General features: G+C 34.3%; 1 long non-coding RNA gene across 1 annotated transcript in view; it reads right to left on the reverse strand.

Annotated features, from left to right (window-relative positions):
• Positions 1-1,245: 1,245 nt before the first annotated feature.
• LOC134761294 (uncharacterized) overlaps positions 1,246-17,705 on the reverse strand; it is an 81,036-nt gene continuing 64,576 nt past the window's right edge. The window contains exons 4-5 of the long non-coding RNA XR_010139763.1: positions 8,855-8,930; positions 1,246-2,841 (exon numbers count right to left, since the gene is read on the reverse strand). This is a non-coding gene — a long non-coding RNA (uncharacterized LOC134761294). The remainder of the gene's footprint in view (positions 2,842-8,854; positions 8,931-17,705) is intronic.

Consider the following 17,705-nt stretch of genomic DNA (forward strand, 5'->3'; position numbering starts at 1 on the left):
ATGTCAGTGAAATTACTGAAAAGTAATGAAAACTTGTGTTTATCCTAAATTATTCCTGGGTATTTTTATTGCCTTGGCAAAAGTATTTCTGCGAATCACAACTTACATACATAAAAAATATAGTGTGTTAGGGATTAACACATTTTATTTCTGTTGTACTTTAGCAGTAATAGGACCTGTTAAAAAGTTTCTCCTAACAAGAAAAGCATTTCCTACATATTGCAACTTAAAATGGGGAATATTTCCACCTGTTTTTTTAATTGTCTTTCCGATTTTGAAATTGGTCTTTTACTTACCGGCATTTTTGTTCTTAGCTTTTTAGTCACACTGTGTCCAATCATAATGAGTAGATTTCTTACATATTATCAATATCTATAAAATGTGAGAATCATGAAATTTATTTGTAACTTGAGAAATGCAGCAGAATTTGAAATATAACTTAACTAACAAAATATTTAACAATATTTAGTGAGAATGATTTAAGGTTTGTCTAACTATCAAGGTATAACAAAGATGGTTGATTTTAAATTTGCTTAGAAAAAGAATCAATTAAAAAGAGAAGCACGTATAATCATGAAGAAAACTGCATTTTTCAGCAAAATATTGACATCAAGTATTTCATTCTTTCTTAATATATAATAAAGATACCACTGAAATCTTTTTATGAATCTATATGATTTCAGTTTTAATTTTAAATGATATTTAATAAAGTACTTAGATGATTATAAAATAATTGTTTTTTAAAAAAAGCATGTTCCAATTAATTTTATGTAGATATGGTTTACACTGAATGGGCTATCTTGCTGAAATAACATTTTTAAGAAATTCTGAACATGAAATTTTTACTATCTGCAGTAAAAAATCTGTGCTGTGGAAAAAATATTTTACTTTTGTTTAAGTCAATAAATATAAATATTGCTTTTATTGCCTGAGGCAACATTTTTAAAAACTTTATTATATGCAAATTAAAACCTGAATATCTGATAAAATTCATTCTATTTAGTTAGAAATAATTACCTCAATGGAGACAATCTGTTTATGTTAGAAATAATGTAAATCAGAAGGAATCCTCATGATTCCCCTTATCACAGATCGTTGCACGTGTGTGCTCACTAGTGCTTATTAGACTAAAATCAGAGAACTTTCCTGAGGAATACATCACATCAGGAGCAAATTGTTTCAATGCTCAATTCAAAATTTGGAATCACCTACATGACCATAACATTCAATGGAGAAAACGCAATATTTTCATTTCCCCAAAACTCTTTATTTTAGACAATTGTTTTCTCTAGGAACGAAATGCCATCATTACAAGTCTATCTTAACATTCATGGAGAAAAGATAAGGAATAGGAACACAAGGTGCAGTCAGTATTTTTTGAATAGTGTTCCAGTGAGATTTCAATCAGTGCTGAAAAGCATATTTCTTAATGGGGGAAAAAGCTAGAAAAACAGTTGTCAGAGATGAAAGGGTGCTGCTTCAGGTTTGTACACCAACAACTTCATTCCTTCCTGCGTGAGAAAATCCCTCTATTACTTTATAACAATGGCATCCGTTTTGTTTACCTTGCGGCATCCATAACAAGGATAGAGGTGTTCGTCATTAAATTTTGTTGTTCGGAATGAAGTACATAGATCTTTACAAACAAGTGTCTGGTTGCTATTTATCCATGTGTGACTATTTCCATATTATGTGTGTACATTTACACTTGCATAGATGCATCCATGAATAATGAGCCGTGGAAATGTGTGCGCAAGGACATAGAAAGAGACAATACATGACAGTGGGCAGTTAATGCACTTTCATTTCCATGAGTTAGGGATAATTGCATAATTCATGAATGGCAGAGAAAAGTCACAAGTGTGAATTGCATATGGGCAACTTAATATATATCACTACCATGCTAGTTAAAGGATGTGTTTAAACTTGCATCACTAGTAGTTTGGAATCAAATCATTTTAAGTGGCACATCAAGAGGAAACAAAAATCTACTGAAAACAATGTAATTGTTTCCTAATAAGGATAGGATATTTACAATAAGCACATTTTGTTTTTGCTTAATTTGCCTGCAAACTGAGTTTTTGTATCTTGTGTCAAATATGATTCACTCATATTTTATTTTATGCCAGGTGTTCGTATAAACAAAATTGTGTTCTCATTTTTTTGGAAGTTACATTGTGACATCTTCTAAGTTATTGAATTCACTGAAGACATACAGATCATATTCACACTATGTCTAACACAGACATTGTAATGATGATGTGTATTTCATAAAGAATAATGATCTTTGCTAGAACTTCAGAATTTTCAACAGTTTTTGAGATATATAATAAACATAATTTTCTATGCATTATTTTTCTTTGTTGGAAGATTTAAACCATAGTACTCAGTAATTAAATATTCATTGAGAACTACTTCCTAGTATTATTTAAATAGTACATTCAAATGAAGTAGTTAAGATATTCCATGAGAAGAGCAACAGATCAGTAATTTTAAAAGATTTCAGATTCAAAGTGCTGTCCTGTGGAATAATAACACAGTATTGTTATGGGGTGGGGGTGGCTGCTTGCATATTTACACACTTCTACATATAGTGTATGAGTGCTAAATTCATATGCCAGTTGATGGATCTAAAATTGTCCCAGAGAGTTACAAATTTTCATAATGATTCTGAGGAGTTAAATTTAACCTAATGCTTTATAATTAAACTCCAATATGCAAGGAGATTTCAATGCCCTTCTCCTTCAGCTCCTTGTCTGAGCAACTTCATGAACACAAATTCTTTCTGTTGTTCACATCAGTTCCCCTCGCTTCTACCGCAAACGGTGTGTCACTGTATACCTGGGAGGAAGCAGAAACATTTGCTTTACAGCTGTTTTTTCAGAAACATATTTCAAAGACAAAAATGTTTGGTATTTAGAAACTAAACGGACTTCTAATATCCATTACAGTTAATGAAATAGTATATTTCCTCACGTGGGAAGAAAATTACTTTAGATTCAAACCTATGTTAACTTACTTTACACAGTTGTGAAATGTCCTAATATAAAGTATTAAAAGCAGAATATTTTTAATACAATGAACACAATACTGTGCCGTTTATGAAATATAGCACAGAATTTCTGTCTCTGCCATTAAAATGCCTACAATTTGTGAACGTCATAAAGTATGCTTTTTTCCTCCTATTAACTGGAACAGATTAATTGCACATTTTGAGGGTGGTTGTTGGGAGATTCCATAGGCGATATTATAATCATTCATGCGCATCAGGCAGGTATTTAACAGTTTGGTTCAGGTTGTCTAGGACAACAAGAATGTTGTTATGCTGCATCTCCAAGCTGCTGGGATGAAATCAGTTGTGACAAAGCAGTGAAGATTAAATTTGTAACAGATACAACATCTTTGAAGTACTAGCTTATGATTTCACAGTGGCATTATAAGTCTTACTGCAGTATTTAAGCAGTTAGAAAGAATGCTGGTTATTAGCAGTTGAAATTTGTAAAATAGGATTTTATTGTCTTTAAATAGCCATGGCAGCAGTTTGTATTATCCTAGTACAACATTTTTGTTACTATGTATTAGAGTTGGTGAGTATTTTTCACGCTCCTCTTTTTCCAGGTAAATTCTTTTATCTATCTTTTAAATCCTATGTTAAACAAACAGAAACGTATACATATGTATTAATATAAACATATCTATTATGTATTTTAAAATTTAATGCCATTTTGTAGAAGACCAAAGGAAGAAACTTTCTACTTTATTTCTCTCAAATAACATTATAATGATCAGATATCAAATATTCCAGGCCTCACAGAATACTATGTATAAGGCAACTTAAATATATAATACCATAAAGCTGAACTATTCTCTTAATAATCTTGAAAGGACAGCATTAGCTATACACAAAGCAATTGTGCTCTGTTACTAAATGTGATCACATCTAAATTTCCTGTCTTATCATATGTCAGAAAGAGCCTGGCTCCTAAAAATAATGTCTAGAAATCTTGAGGTATGTAATAAACTGCTTCTTGATGGAGAATGTGATCTCCTCAGATGTAATATGAGGGAAACATCTAAGGTTCAGGCATACAAATTTGAATACCAAAATTTTATGTAAGTTACTTAATATTGAACTTGTGTTATATCACTTTGTTTTAATGACTACAGAGACTTCAATGGGTTAACTTTGGATGAGGGTCAGGTTTTATATGTTTATATTTTCTTAGCCTTGGTCAGGAGAAGTGGCTTTGCTTGCCCTTGTGCAGTGCCGGAGTGGTAGGGTTTCACTCCGTTTGAAAACCTAGCACATCCCAAGAGGTTACCTTGGTGTAGATTTCTTTCTTTCTGTATTAAATCGCTCATTGTCGCAAAGCGACTAGTGCTGCTGGGCTTTGAAAAGAACTTCTAAGAGGTTAAAAAAAGCTTCTGTATGAAAGGATTTTTTACTTCTGCGGACAGAATACAGTTTGCAGCTGTCTGACTTGCGACAGTGATATGGATCTGATTGTATACAGTATAGTAGGAGCCGTGGATGCAGCTGGAATGGAGGTTATAAATTTTAAAAGCGATGCAGATTTTTGCCATTAATTGGCTGCTAATAAAAGCAAACTCAATGGCTTCTAACTGTGGGAGACTGTGGTTCTGTATCTGATATCAGGAATTCATACATATTACACAGTTTTAGGGATTCAGACCACGACTAATTGAAATATGAGGCATACTGATCAAATTTAGCATTACCAGCATGCACTATGGTTTGGGACTGTATGGCGACAAGGTAGCATTTATTACTTATTCTCCATAACACTGCTTGATTGAAATATCTAGCTATGTTGTCAGCAGAGGCCCAGCTGGGCTTTAGTACAGCTAATTAAGTCATTAAAAGAGAGGTCAAGCAATCTAATTCTTGCATACTACAGAACAAAAAAGTCTTTTATTATATTTTTTAATATGTTAAGATTTGAATTTTTAAGGAAATTTCTATTTAATAATAAATGCATTTACTGGTGTATTTACTGAAGTCTTAATTTAAATATATAGAAGTAAGAAATTATGAACTTGTCAATATACAATTTCCAAAGCAGTTTATATGGTTATGTTTTTAAATAAGTATATTGTGTATGTGATTTTTGAAAGTTGTTCAATAAGTTAAATACTGATGGAAGGGGTGTAGATTCTGATGATTTTCTACTTATTATTTCAGTTATGGTGGTCTTTAGGGAAAATTTTCAGAGATAACACTATTAAGTACAGTGTACGTATATTATGATGTATATTATGCGTCCTTCAAATAAAAGCAAATAGATACTATGACATTCCTTGTTTTAAGGTTCTTTTGGGTAAAAGTATGAGGTTCTAATTGTTTATTTCTTTGTAATTTATCAAATGCCTCTTCAAATCCCCTTTTCATTTATCTGCTTGAGAAAGCACATGAGCTCGTTTGGGCCAAATGAGTCAGTGGAGATGGAAACATTAATGTATTTGAGTGGACGTGTGTTAATGCTGCTCTAAAATATGTTTTAAAGGTGTGGGGATTACAGACATATTACCTCAAACACTGCTTACTCCATAATGTAAGAATGGTATACTATAATACTTAAAAATATGACAATTTTGCTTTTCTTTATTATGTGAATATGTATGAATAGCTGAATTTACATTTTCTCATAATAGACTCCTGAGGTAAACACTGAACACAGTAGGTGTTCTAGAAATGATTAACCAACAAATGAATGAATATCTTGAATGTACAGCATTAATTTTCTTAATAGTTTGAAGAACAATTTATAGTGTTTGTTTTACATTAATTCTCAGTCATAGGCTCCAAAGCTAGAGTGGAAGATAGATCTTGGTGCTCAGAATTGTTTATTTAATTACTATTATATATATGAATGGATTTGGGGAAATGTTTGGGGGAAGAAAAAAATTATATGTTAAATTAACAATGAAATTAATTTCTGCTTGTTATTCCTGTTTCTTATTTGGTATATATCACAAATAGTAGAATTGATAGATATTATTAATTTTGGTCTTCTTTTTAAAGTATTTATTGCAATATTAAGAATATTTAATAATCAAGTAAGTGAGAGAAGAGTGATTGGAGAAGCTTGAAAAAGAATGGGCAAAACGATACAAAATAGTTCAAATTACAAGTGCTGTCTTGGTTAGAAATGGTTTGAAATATCAAATGAGGTCTGCTTTAGAAAAATCCTAGAAAAGAACTATAAAGAGATGTAGGTCTTATTCCAGATTTCATATCTGTTGAGTATCTGCTTTCAGCATGCGATTGACATGGAACAACTGTTACTAATTTTTACACTTTTATTATGGTAGAGCATGCATATCTAAATAAGCTACTGCTATTTTGGCAGGAACTGTACATTTTCAAGTAAAATGTAGATTGACATCAAAATATGGTTATGGTAATGGCTTTTCAGAGATTGGGGCACTTTGAACTATAAATATAACTAGTCGTTCTCTAGCCATTATTGCTTAAAAGCCTTTGGATGTAAAATTATGCATATAATAAGTTGTAAATTTATTTGTCCCAGATGCAGATTTCCTTGCTAATACATCTAATTCTCTTGGAGAGTCATTGTTATTCATACATAATGGAGAGCCTAATGCAATACTATGAAGACTGGGCATTGGAGCACCTGTTGCTGAGTGTGGAATATAGGAAGGGACATATTCATAAATCAAGTAATGAAAACAGTCCTTTCCTGAGATCACTGTATAAGTTATATTCAAGGAGATTCTAGTGGTGAATGCCCTAAAAACTAGTTTGTGTCTGTTGCATTACTGCTTATTCAGTCCACATCCTATGTCTTCTTTTCTAGAGAAGTTGAAAACCATGCCTTCCTCAGATCATACTAACAAATACAGAAGTAGTTCATTTTGGTTCAAAGCTAATATCAGAAATTTATTCTTTGTATCAAAAAATAATTTTCAACATCTAGTAAAAGTAGCTTTTCCCATAGTAGGCTTTGTTAGTAATAATAAATCTTACGTGAGCCATTTAAGAGGCACATTTAATTTATGATCATCAGACTAAAGAATGATCATATTATTTAAAGGATAACCCTCACTGTGCTCAGTTAAAAGGAGGTCCTGCAAAGGAGTGACAGACAAATTCCTTGTCAACTCTTCCAGACAGGCTCTCATTCATATACAAGACCTATATCAACGGCGTATCACCCTGAGAGGCTGCCTCTCAGGCTACCACTTACTGGGAGTTTGTGGATGAGGATACACTTTAATCAGAGACGTAAAGTTACCAATCTTCATAGATGAGTTGGAATTCAAACGAAGGTTTCACCTGTCTCCCAAAACATGCTCAAAAGCGTTATTGTTAACATTGTTTAAAACTGGACTCAAGAGGTAAAGTTTTTAAGACATTTCTACCTCTCTGGAAAAAATATTGACTTTTTTTTCAAAACTTTAAAACATACTATTTTGTTAGGTAAGTATTTAAAATAGATATCTTAAAGTATAATAAAATATATATATATAAATAGATATCTCATTTTTCGGGATTCAGAAAGTTTTAAATCTCTTAGCTTACATTTATTGTAAGGACCATGGGTATGGAATATGACTGAAGACCAAAAGTTTGGTCTCAAAATAATTCTAGCTCAATTTTAAAATCAGAAGTTATGGAAGGTTTTGGGGTAAGCCCGAGAATCTCTGGGCACCTGTCCAAAATGAACCTCTAAGTCTTTTGAAGTCTACCCATCACTAATATACACAGCACAGTCTAATCCAGCTGTCTGCCCCTTTTCCTGTTTCCCTTTCTCTTTTTTCAGTCTGTCCTGAGGTACCAATAGCTACATACTGTGGGAGATGTTTAGTAGAATGAATATTGCCTCTTGGAAGTGTTCCCACACAGTGAAGCTAGGGTTTTGTTTGGGGGAGGTGGTGGGGAGAACAGGTAATACTTCAGTCATTTGTCTTTCTGGTTGACATGCATTTACACCATAATAATTCCTACCTACCTTTCAAATTACAAACTATTTATCTATCAGTAATAACAATAATATCTTTGCAGATTTGTTTTCTGTTTCAACAAAAGATCATACAATTTTAAAGAGCAGTACTGATTCACAGATGAAAGTAAACAAAATATAATTTTAGAAAATCAAATTAATGAACACCTTTTAATACTACAAGACTTTATATTATATACTATTAAAGTTTTTGAGTGGGTTAAGTCAGTGGAATTTTTAATTAATTAATTTTTTTTACATTTTACAGTTGATTGGTTAATGACATAATTTAATACATATTTATTTCAAATTTTAAAAAAAATATTTTTTGGCTCGGGATGGATTTTAGATAAAGATAGAAAAAAATAACATTAAAGAAAAGTAAAATCTAAGCATAGTTGCTAAGAAATCTTTGTAAAATATACATTGAAAACTTCAGATTGTAGTTAGAAAATATTTCTACTAACCAAGATACTTAAAATAGCATGTGTTTTTAGAATCTCTCCTTTCTTGGAGAGAAACATTTTCTACTGTTCATAATTGGATATTCATTTATAAAAATTCATTCTATTGAACTGTTTCTAAAAAGGAAATTCTTCAAATATTTCTAAGCATGTCTTCCAAAAACAGTAGCAGAGTCAATTTAGAGAATTTTATGTTGTTACCACAGAACCCCACACAAGTTAACCAAAAACACAGGGCAAGAGCAAAGAAGCCAGTTCCATCATTGCTCTGATCTATGTAATAGAGATTCATTTTATATAAATAAAAGACTGGCATGTTGCAGGTCAGAGAAACTATGACTTGGAAAAAGACCGCATGTTCAGGTAAAGAAAATAATGGAGGTTTTCCTTTTTTTCACTACTCACCATGCCCTTCTTGTTTTTCTCTTCCTCTTTATGGTTAAAATCATGAACGCATTGAGCAAGTCTTGTGTGTAGATTACTGTAGCAAAAAGTGTGAAAGGCCGTTGATAGAAAAAAGGGATAGTCACAATCTTAAAAATAAACAGACCAACCAAACACACAAAAGTCAGCACCATTTGGAAATCTAAGTTCTTATTTGAGCCCTGCCCTATGAAATTAGGCACATTACTAAACATTTCACATCTATATCTATCAGCTATTCCTTTCTCTCTCTTTCTCTCTCTCTCTCTCTCTCTCTCTCTCATAAAATAGTAATAGAATAGTAATCCAATTACCTTTTGGGCTTGTTGGGAGGATGAGATCGGAAAATGTCTGATAAAGAACGAAAATTTATGTTTCATTGACAATTCCAATAGGGGTTTGTAGGGAGATTACAAGCTAATTCTAAAATTTTTATGGAGGAAAAAGGACAAAGAATAACCGAAGCAACTTTCTGAAGATGAAGAATAAGGAAGCATTAGTGACTTTAGGTTATAGTAATCAAGGTTAAGTGTTACAGAAATAGAGGTAGACAAATAGACTAGAATGGAGACTCCTGATAAAGGGTTCTTCATAAATGAAAACTGGAACAGATCCATGGGTGTGTTGGGAAACTACTCAACAAATGATAGTAGGACAGTAGTTTAGACACATGGAAAAAATCCACATACAATCCTAGATAAATAAAATATCTTGGTGTGAAAACCAAAAGTTTAAAGTTTTCAGAGTAAATACAAGAGAAAATATAATATCAGAATATGAGGGCAGAAGAACATTTCTTTCTTTTCTTTCTTGCTTTCTTTCTTTTTTTTGAGATAGGGTCTTGCTCTGTCACCCAGGCTAGAGTACAGTGATGTGAGTATGCCTCACTGTAACCTCAAACTCCTGAACTCAAGCGATCCTCCTGCCTTAGCCTCCCAAGTAGCTGGGACTGTGGGAAAGTGCCACTGTGCCCAGCTAATTAATTTTTTTTTTTTTTTTTTGAGAGAGAGAGAGGGTTTGCTATATTGCACAGCCTGGTCTCAAACTCCTGGCCTTAAACTCCTGGCCTCAAGTGATCCTCATGCCTCGGGCCAGGGGGCCTCAAGTGATCCTCATGCCTCGGCCTCTCTGGCCCTGCATCTGGCTCTTAGAAGAGCATTTCTTAAAACCAAAAAAACCCACACATCATGAAGAAAAACACTGAGATATTTAATTATGTCAAAATAATAAAAATCTCTGTATATCAAAAAGTTATATAAAAATAGGAAAATATAAAGTAAAACTCTCCCAGATATTTGGGATGCATATCAGTGATAAAGAATTAATGTACAACAAATAAAGGATTTCTACAGATTGAGAAGAAAAGGATATATGAACCAATAAAATAGGTAAAGGGTATGAACAGGGACTTCACAGAAGAAGCAAACTAATATAGCAAGTAAACAGATCAAGAGATGCTTAGAACCATGAAATTTAGATTAAGCAATGATAAGATATTATTTTACATCTATTGGGTTGGCAGAAATTGAAAGTCTGGAAAATATCAAGTGTTGCTGAGTATGTGGAGCAGTGGGAACTTTCATGCACTGCTTGTGTGAATATAATTTGGTGCAATAACCTTAGGGAATATTTTAGCATTCTAGTAAATTGTAGAAGGCACATATTCTAAGTCACATTCCAGGAAAGGTTAGAAAATGGAGATGATGATTAGTGGATAAAAGAAATACTCTATCCTGGCTGTTCTATATAAGGTAATAAAGAAAGATACTAAATGAATTAGAGGCATATGTATCAACAGGTATAAATCTAGAAAACCCAATGATAAGTGAAAATGTAAGATGCATAATCATACAGAGAATGATATCATTTTACAAAATTTAAAACATACTGTATACTGTTTTTAGATAAATATATACTTAGTAAAACATATACATGTGAAATACACATGCCAATTTCAGGATATTGGTCAAGTCTGTAAAGGGAAGAAAAGAGAAATGTGGCCTGGGGTGGGTTCAAAGGGGATTCGACTCTACTTGTAATATTTCCTCTTTTAAAAATGAAAACACAGCAACGTGTTAAGAATTCGTGAAGCTCATCATATTCTATGCATTTTTTGTTTGCTTGAAATATTTAAATTTTCAAAAATTTTTTAGTCAACCATTAGATTTTCATGTTTATTAAAAATTACTAAACATTAAATTTTGTAAACTTGTAATCAAATGGATTATGCAGTATTAAGAAGTTGTGGTTATTAAAATTTAGAGGCTGAGAGGAGCAGCCCAGCAGAGGTGGAATCAGACCCCTAGGAAGGGGACCCTGGACGACTGGAGTGATGTTTCTGAGGGGGAATCATGAGGCTGGAATGGGAATATGAGAACCACAAATGGGAGTCGCTTGCTACTACTGGAATAAACTAAATAAAATAAAAAGCCACTACCAGGTTGAAGCAACATTTCTGAGGTCATCCTAGAGAAACAGGAAGGACCCAGTGCCTTCTCCTGTCTTTCAGTCTCCCTCTGGTGCCCCCTAAAGTCAGAGCATAACAGGGAGCAGCTGGCAAAGCAGAAATAAGTATTAAGAGTTTTCAGAGTCACACCCTAGAATCACAAAACAGAGTAGAGAGCATGGTTTTAAAGCTGAGTACCTTAGTAACAAGTATATTTCTCAGTCACTTCACAGAACCTCCTGTCTTTATCCCAAGCTCCAGAATATCACTTCATAATGGTAAAGAATAGAGGATGCTTGTTCTTCCACGAGCCATCTAATATGGTTCTGCAAGAAGTCAGCATTCTTCTAGCCTCTTCCTGCTGCTTCCTTGCAGGCAATTTCACTTCTACCCCATGTAAACTCATGTTTAGTAATAAACCCTTTATTTTATTTTGTTTGGGTCGTCCACACATTTCATTCCCCACCCCACAAAAACTTTGGCAAGTAACTCAGCCTTTCTCTGTACTTCAACCCCTGCCACGATCTAGAGGGATAACAGTGTCTATGTGAAAGCCCATGAGAGACCCAGCTTCTCAGCTCCTCCATCTCGTGGACTCCAACTCCTCCAATCCAACTTCACAAAAGCAACCCAGCTCTGTGGTCTCACCTTTGATTTTGTGATTCCTGAACACCCTCCTATTGTCAAATATTCATTACATGTTCTCTGCTTTTTTAGAATAACTACATGATCTTTTATCTCTCGCAGACTCTTTCTTCTATTTAGCTTGTTTTCTGACTCCATGAAATCACTACTGTCTTCCTCTAACTCTTCACTTTTCTCCGTGTCTATCAATGCTTCTCTGGGTTTACTATTTTCCTTACTTGCCTTAGACCGTAACAACAGCACTTTAACGATATTGTTATAGTTACCCTTGCTTCCTCTCCTCTGCCTTACTCTCTCATTATAGATGTAGATCAGCACTCCTGGATTTTTAGTGAAGAGATCTAGATTCTTTGCTCCTGTACCAGGAAGGCTGCTGGGTCTACTCCAGATTCTACCTTTTTCAGCCAAGATTCTTGAAAGTATAGTCTGCCTTTGCTATTTCCACGTTTTCATCTCTACCCACTGCAGTCTATCTATTGCTTTGCTGAATCTGCCTCTGTTTAAGGTTAAAGATGGCATTATAATTTTAGAATCAGTGAAAAGTTTTCAATATTTATCATACTTAGTCTCTTAAGATATTGAAGACTGTTGAGTTTTCCCTCCTTCAAACTCTATCCACATCTGGTTTCTGTGATATGATTTCTTCAGATCTTCTCCCTATATCCTGCTCTTCCTTTTCAGCACACTTTTCAAGTTTTTAGTTTTTAGCCTGCATCTTAAATATTGGCATTTTATGGCTCTTTTTCATCTTGTATGCTTTACTACTGAGTGTTACCTTTCATTCCTGTAGTTTCTGTAACCACAAACACACAACTGATGCCTCTTCTATCTCTCCTAGCTCCATCCCTCTACACTAATATCTTAAAGCACTTAAAATACAGCTGTCATCTTCCTGTCTCCTGACCTATCCCACTCAGTCTCTTATTGCTGTCCACTCAGTTTATCAAGCCAGGAATATGGATGTTGGATTAAATTTCAACCTTTCCCTCTCCCTCATTCTGCATATTTATTTATTTTTGAGACAGGGTCTTGATCTGTTGCCCAGGAGTGCAGTGGCATGATCTCAGCTCACTGCAACCTCTGTCTCCCGGGTTCAAGTGATTGTCCTGCTTCAGCCTCCCAAGTAGCTGGGACTACGGGCACGTGCCACCATGCCCAGCTAAGTTTTGTATTTTCAGTAGAGATGGGGTTTCACCATGTTGGACACTCATTGGAATTGGGGCAAGTGCCATCAAAGTTATCTCCCCACCTCGATCCTCATGCTTTTCTAATATATCCTCTATACAGTCATGAAAGGGATATTTTAAAAACTGGAATCTAACTTTCTCACTTTCTTGCCTGATGACCTCTTATAGTTGTTCATTGCCTACAGAATAAACATCTACTTCCTTGATAAGGTGCCCAGGTCTCTTTGGAATCTGACCCCTGCCTCATCTGTCTTTCTTTCCCATGCTGGGTCTATATTGCTGCTATTCTGAACCTCTTATGAATCTCTAAGCATATTCTGTATTTTCACATTTCTCTGTGTTTGCACATGATACACCCTTCGTCTAGAATAACTTCTTCCTCCTCCCTCTTCATCCTACTTAGTCTCTTTGGCAACTTTAAACTTTTCTTCTCAACATATAAGTCTCAGACTAAGCATTTTCTCCTCTGTGAAGCTTCTGGAGGCATTGCGTTTAACAATGAGAACATGGGCTTTGGTGATATCAATACATGGGCTTTAAACCTGGCTGTACCCTGATATAGCTGTGTAAGTAATCTTGATGAGCCTTGACAATGTGATGATAATATAAATCTCACAGATTTAATAGGTGGGATTACTTGCAATAAATGATGAAAGAGTAAATGAGATAAAATGAGATGAAATATCCTGTCCAGTGCCAGGCAACATGGTAGACATTCAATCAGTGGTTGCTATCATTATTATGCCTGTAAATATTAGTGTTAAGAATGATACTAGTAACAGTAATATTCCAGGCACTCTAATGCAAAATTAGATACTTTGCCTTATAGATCCCAAATAGAGCTATGTAGGACATATTAATTTTGTATGTCGCTCTTCACCATAAGACTGTGAACTCCTTTGAAACAGTGACCTCATTGTTATGAATTAGTTTGAATATGCCCAACTTCATTGCTAAGAGGACTTGAAACACTTCATAAAAAGAGATTTATAACAATGGAGTAAAGGGTATAGGTATTAAAATTGTAACAAAAGGAAAATATGGATAAAAACCGAGAGTAAGTGAATTCATAAAAATTTGTGCCATGTAGTCTTGTGCAGTTTCTAGGATAGATAAATGATTTGCCTTTGAGCTTCCTAGTGGCCAAGACAAAGTGGGAAACAAAACTTATAGCATCTACAAGGTAAAAATCAACCAACTACTAAGGATAAGCATAACTTTTCCTGGAACTGTGTCTTTTGAGAGACTTATTAGATGCATTAATCACAAAGTGACACTGTGGTGTACTTTGAAGGCTTGCTACTCAAATTATGGTTCTTGGACCAATTTCACTTGGGAGCATGTTGGTACCTGTAATCCCAGCTACTTGGGAGGCTGAGGCAAGAGAATTGCTTGAACCCGGGAGGCGGAGTTTGCAGTGAGCCGAGATTGCACCATTGCACTCCAGTCTGGGCAACAAGAGTGAAACTCCGTCTCCGTCTCAAAAAAAAAAAAAAGGTGGCTGGTATAATTTATATTGTGCACATTACGTGTTATCTTCTGCTAATCTTTATCTGCAACGTTTTGCTAATCAAGTCTGTCTTGCTGTGGAAGGCAATATAGGAATTTGGTGGTGATAATGATAAGAGGGTGGTCCATCAGATATCTTAGGTAGAAAAATACTCTGGGCCACTAGACTAGATGTTTGCTAGGATCCTGCTTCGCTTGAACATTCTGCATGTATTTCTCAAGGAGAACATTTGATAGAGTTGCCCACATTCTTGTCTATAAATGCTTCCCTACATGTAGTCATAGTGAGATGTTACCCAAGGGATACTTGTGTCAAGGTGGAAGCTGAAATGAACTGACCTGTGAGATTTTATTATTATTCTTAATTTTTATTATTTTGTTTTTCAGAGTTTATTTTTGATATGTTTTTGCTTTTCAGAGTCCTTATTTTTGACAGTCTTTATTTTGGGTTATTTCTATTTACTCAAGGGTAAAGGTTAGGCATTTCAGGGTTTTGCTACATTCTCTTCATCTCCCTCTTTTTAACCAATATTCTGCAGGCCCTTCCTAAAAACATGAAATTAAATACCATAAAGGAAATAAAACAGAAAATGTTTAGGATTTTTATGCTGTGGAAATGACGCTAACTTTCTCACTTGAAATATATTTCTTAAGGAGAGAGGTCTATTTCCACATGGATCCCAAGAGGATCCCTTCTAGTCCGTTTGGTAGAGTGCACTCCTATTTGATGTAATGTCTACGTGATATAGAAAAGTCACAACTTGTCCTAAGCTGCATTTAGGCTTTAAATCTCTCTTTTAATGCTGTTTATTTTTTATTAAGCCTCTTCTTTTTAACTAAGGTAGTGTATTTGTGTTTAGAAATGTATAACTTTGGCTTGCTTGGCTATTTTCCCCTCATGCAGATTTTATGCTGGTAAATGTGCACTAAAGGACATTTGTATAATTACTTGTTTAATCTGGAAGCTCAGTGCACTTTGTATGCTGCACAGCACAGTCCCAAGCTCAGGTATTAATAGTGTTTTTTGATGAGCTGATGAGGTTGATATCGAGGCAATGAAACGAAGATGAGAATAAAATTAGTATACTGAGGTTTAGGAACAGAGCAGAAGTATGTTTTCGTCCTTACATAGAGAATTTTGCTGGAAAAGATAAGTCTCATGCTTATGCAGAAATAGAATATGTCTATGGCATTCATAGCTATAAATATACTCATGGCTACTTGCTTGTTGACTTAAAGCAGGCATAGATTTGATTCTAGATACTACTTTTCTAGTTATTTGATCTTATAAGACACAAGAGAAAACAATATTTCTGTATCATTTAGTAGGTTAAACATGAAATAATTCTTATAATTTATAGTTTACAGGAAACCACTCGAGATTATTTAGCTCTGTTTTTAGATGGACCACTGTTACACTGTTCCAAACAGAAGACAATATATTTTGTTTTAAAAAATGTACCATGAATGTTACTTTCAGCCATTTCGGGATACAAATAGTACCAAATAATGCCCTTGATTCTAGTGTTCAAATTGGCATACAATTTATTATAAATATTTATGTAGTTTTTAAAGTGTTTTAATGTTACCGTTTTCCCCTAAAAGTGTACAATGAAAACCTTTAGTTGTAACTGCTATTTATGAGTAGTTAATATGCTTTGAGACTTTTTTCTTTAAGTTCTTACAGCAACCTGTGAGGTAGGTGTTTTATCTCTTTGTTTTCTAGATGAGGAAATCAAGTTATAGAGAGCTTAAGCAACTTTCCTCAGCTCAGTGGTTTTAAGTGCTGGGAGACAAAAGAATGCTCTTAATCATGACTCTTTTCCATGGTAGAACATTAGTTTCACAAGATTTTAGTAGCGTTACTTGAAACAAAAGTCTTCTAGTCAAATAAGTGTTTAAAACAGAACTAGATAAGTGAAATGATAACAAGTTTGTTAATTATTCTAAAGAGCATTATAGCTATGATATCATGATATTTATAGTGGGACACTGAGGTGACTATAGTTGGCCAAAATTTGCAAAATTAACTTTATTGCTCAAAGATGAATTCATTAGCCTTCCTTGGACACTACCTCATTAAAATTACTCTCCTTTAAGTATTAATGATAGTTGAGTATCTACTCTGTGCTGGGTACTATGCTAGGCACGTTAACGGCTTTAATTTTCAGAGCAGTGTTATCTATAAGCTGAAGGCAGGAACTGTGTCTGTGTTATTCACAACTATGTGCCCTGAGTTAATAGTGGGACAAATTATTATTATAATATTTTAATGGATGGGAAAACTGAGGCCAGGAAGTTTCAATTGCTTACTGATGTTATAGACAAGTAAGAAATAAAGTGGAAATTTAATTCCAATTCATCTGACTTAAGACTAGTAGTCCAGGCAGGATTCTAGATCCCTTAGAATGGTCTATGAGGCCTTTCATGATGCCTGCCTGCTTCTCTAGTGGGGCTTCTTTCTATGTGTCCGTAGAAATGGAAATGGAAATGCTCTGCCCCGTTTCTGGAATTTTCTTTTTCACTTTTTGCCTTTGAAACATTGCTAATGCATTGTCTTCTATGTAAAGACTTCTCTAACCCCATTCATATCTCCATCCCTGACAGTATTAATCAAATCCTTCTTTGTGCTACTTCTGAATTGCAGATATAATATTATATTGTAATTTTTATTCCTATTCTTACTTCCTACAAGTCAATGAGTTACTTTAGGTCAAGGGCCATGCTTTCTTTCTTTTGTTCTGCATGGTCTAGGTGAGGGGCTAGATATTACGTGTCTTATACATTTGGAATGAGTGAACAAAGGGGTGTCATCTATTACTTAAATATCCTGGGTCTCAAGTGAGCATTTGGCAACTGATGGATGGCAATCCGTTCTTGGTTGAATTCTCTAATGGACATTTGAAGAGATGGCTCTTCCACGTTGGTGATTAAAGATGGGTTTGTGTATTTTAGATTCCACAGGGTCAAAAGGTAGTTAACATTCTGTTGTGAAATTCTTAGAGCCTGGCTTGAGAATCAAACAGAGACCAGTCCACAGGGGTAC

This window comes from Pongo abelii, chromosome 3 (assembly GCF_028885655.2).
Source record: "Pongo abelii isolate AG06213 chromosome 3, NHGRI_mPonAbe1-v2.0_pri, whole genome shotgun sequence".
NCBI lineage: Eukaryota > Metazoa > Chordata > Mammalia > Primates > Hominidae > Pongo > Pongo abelii.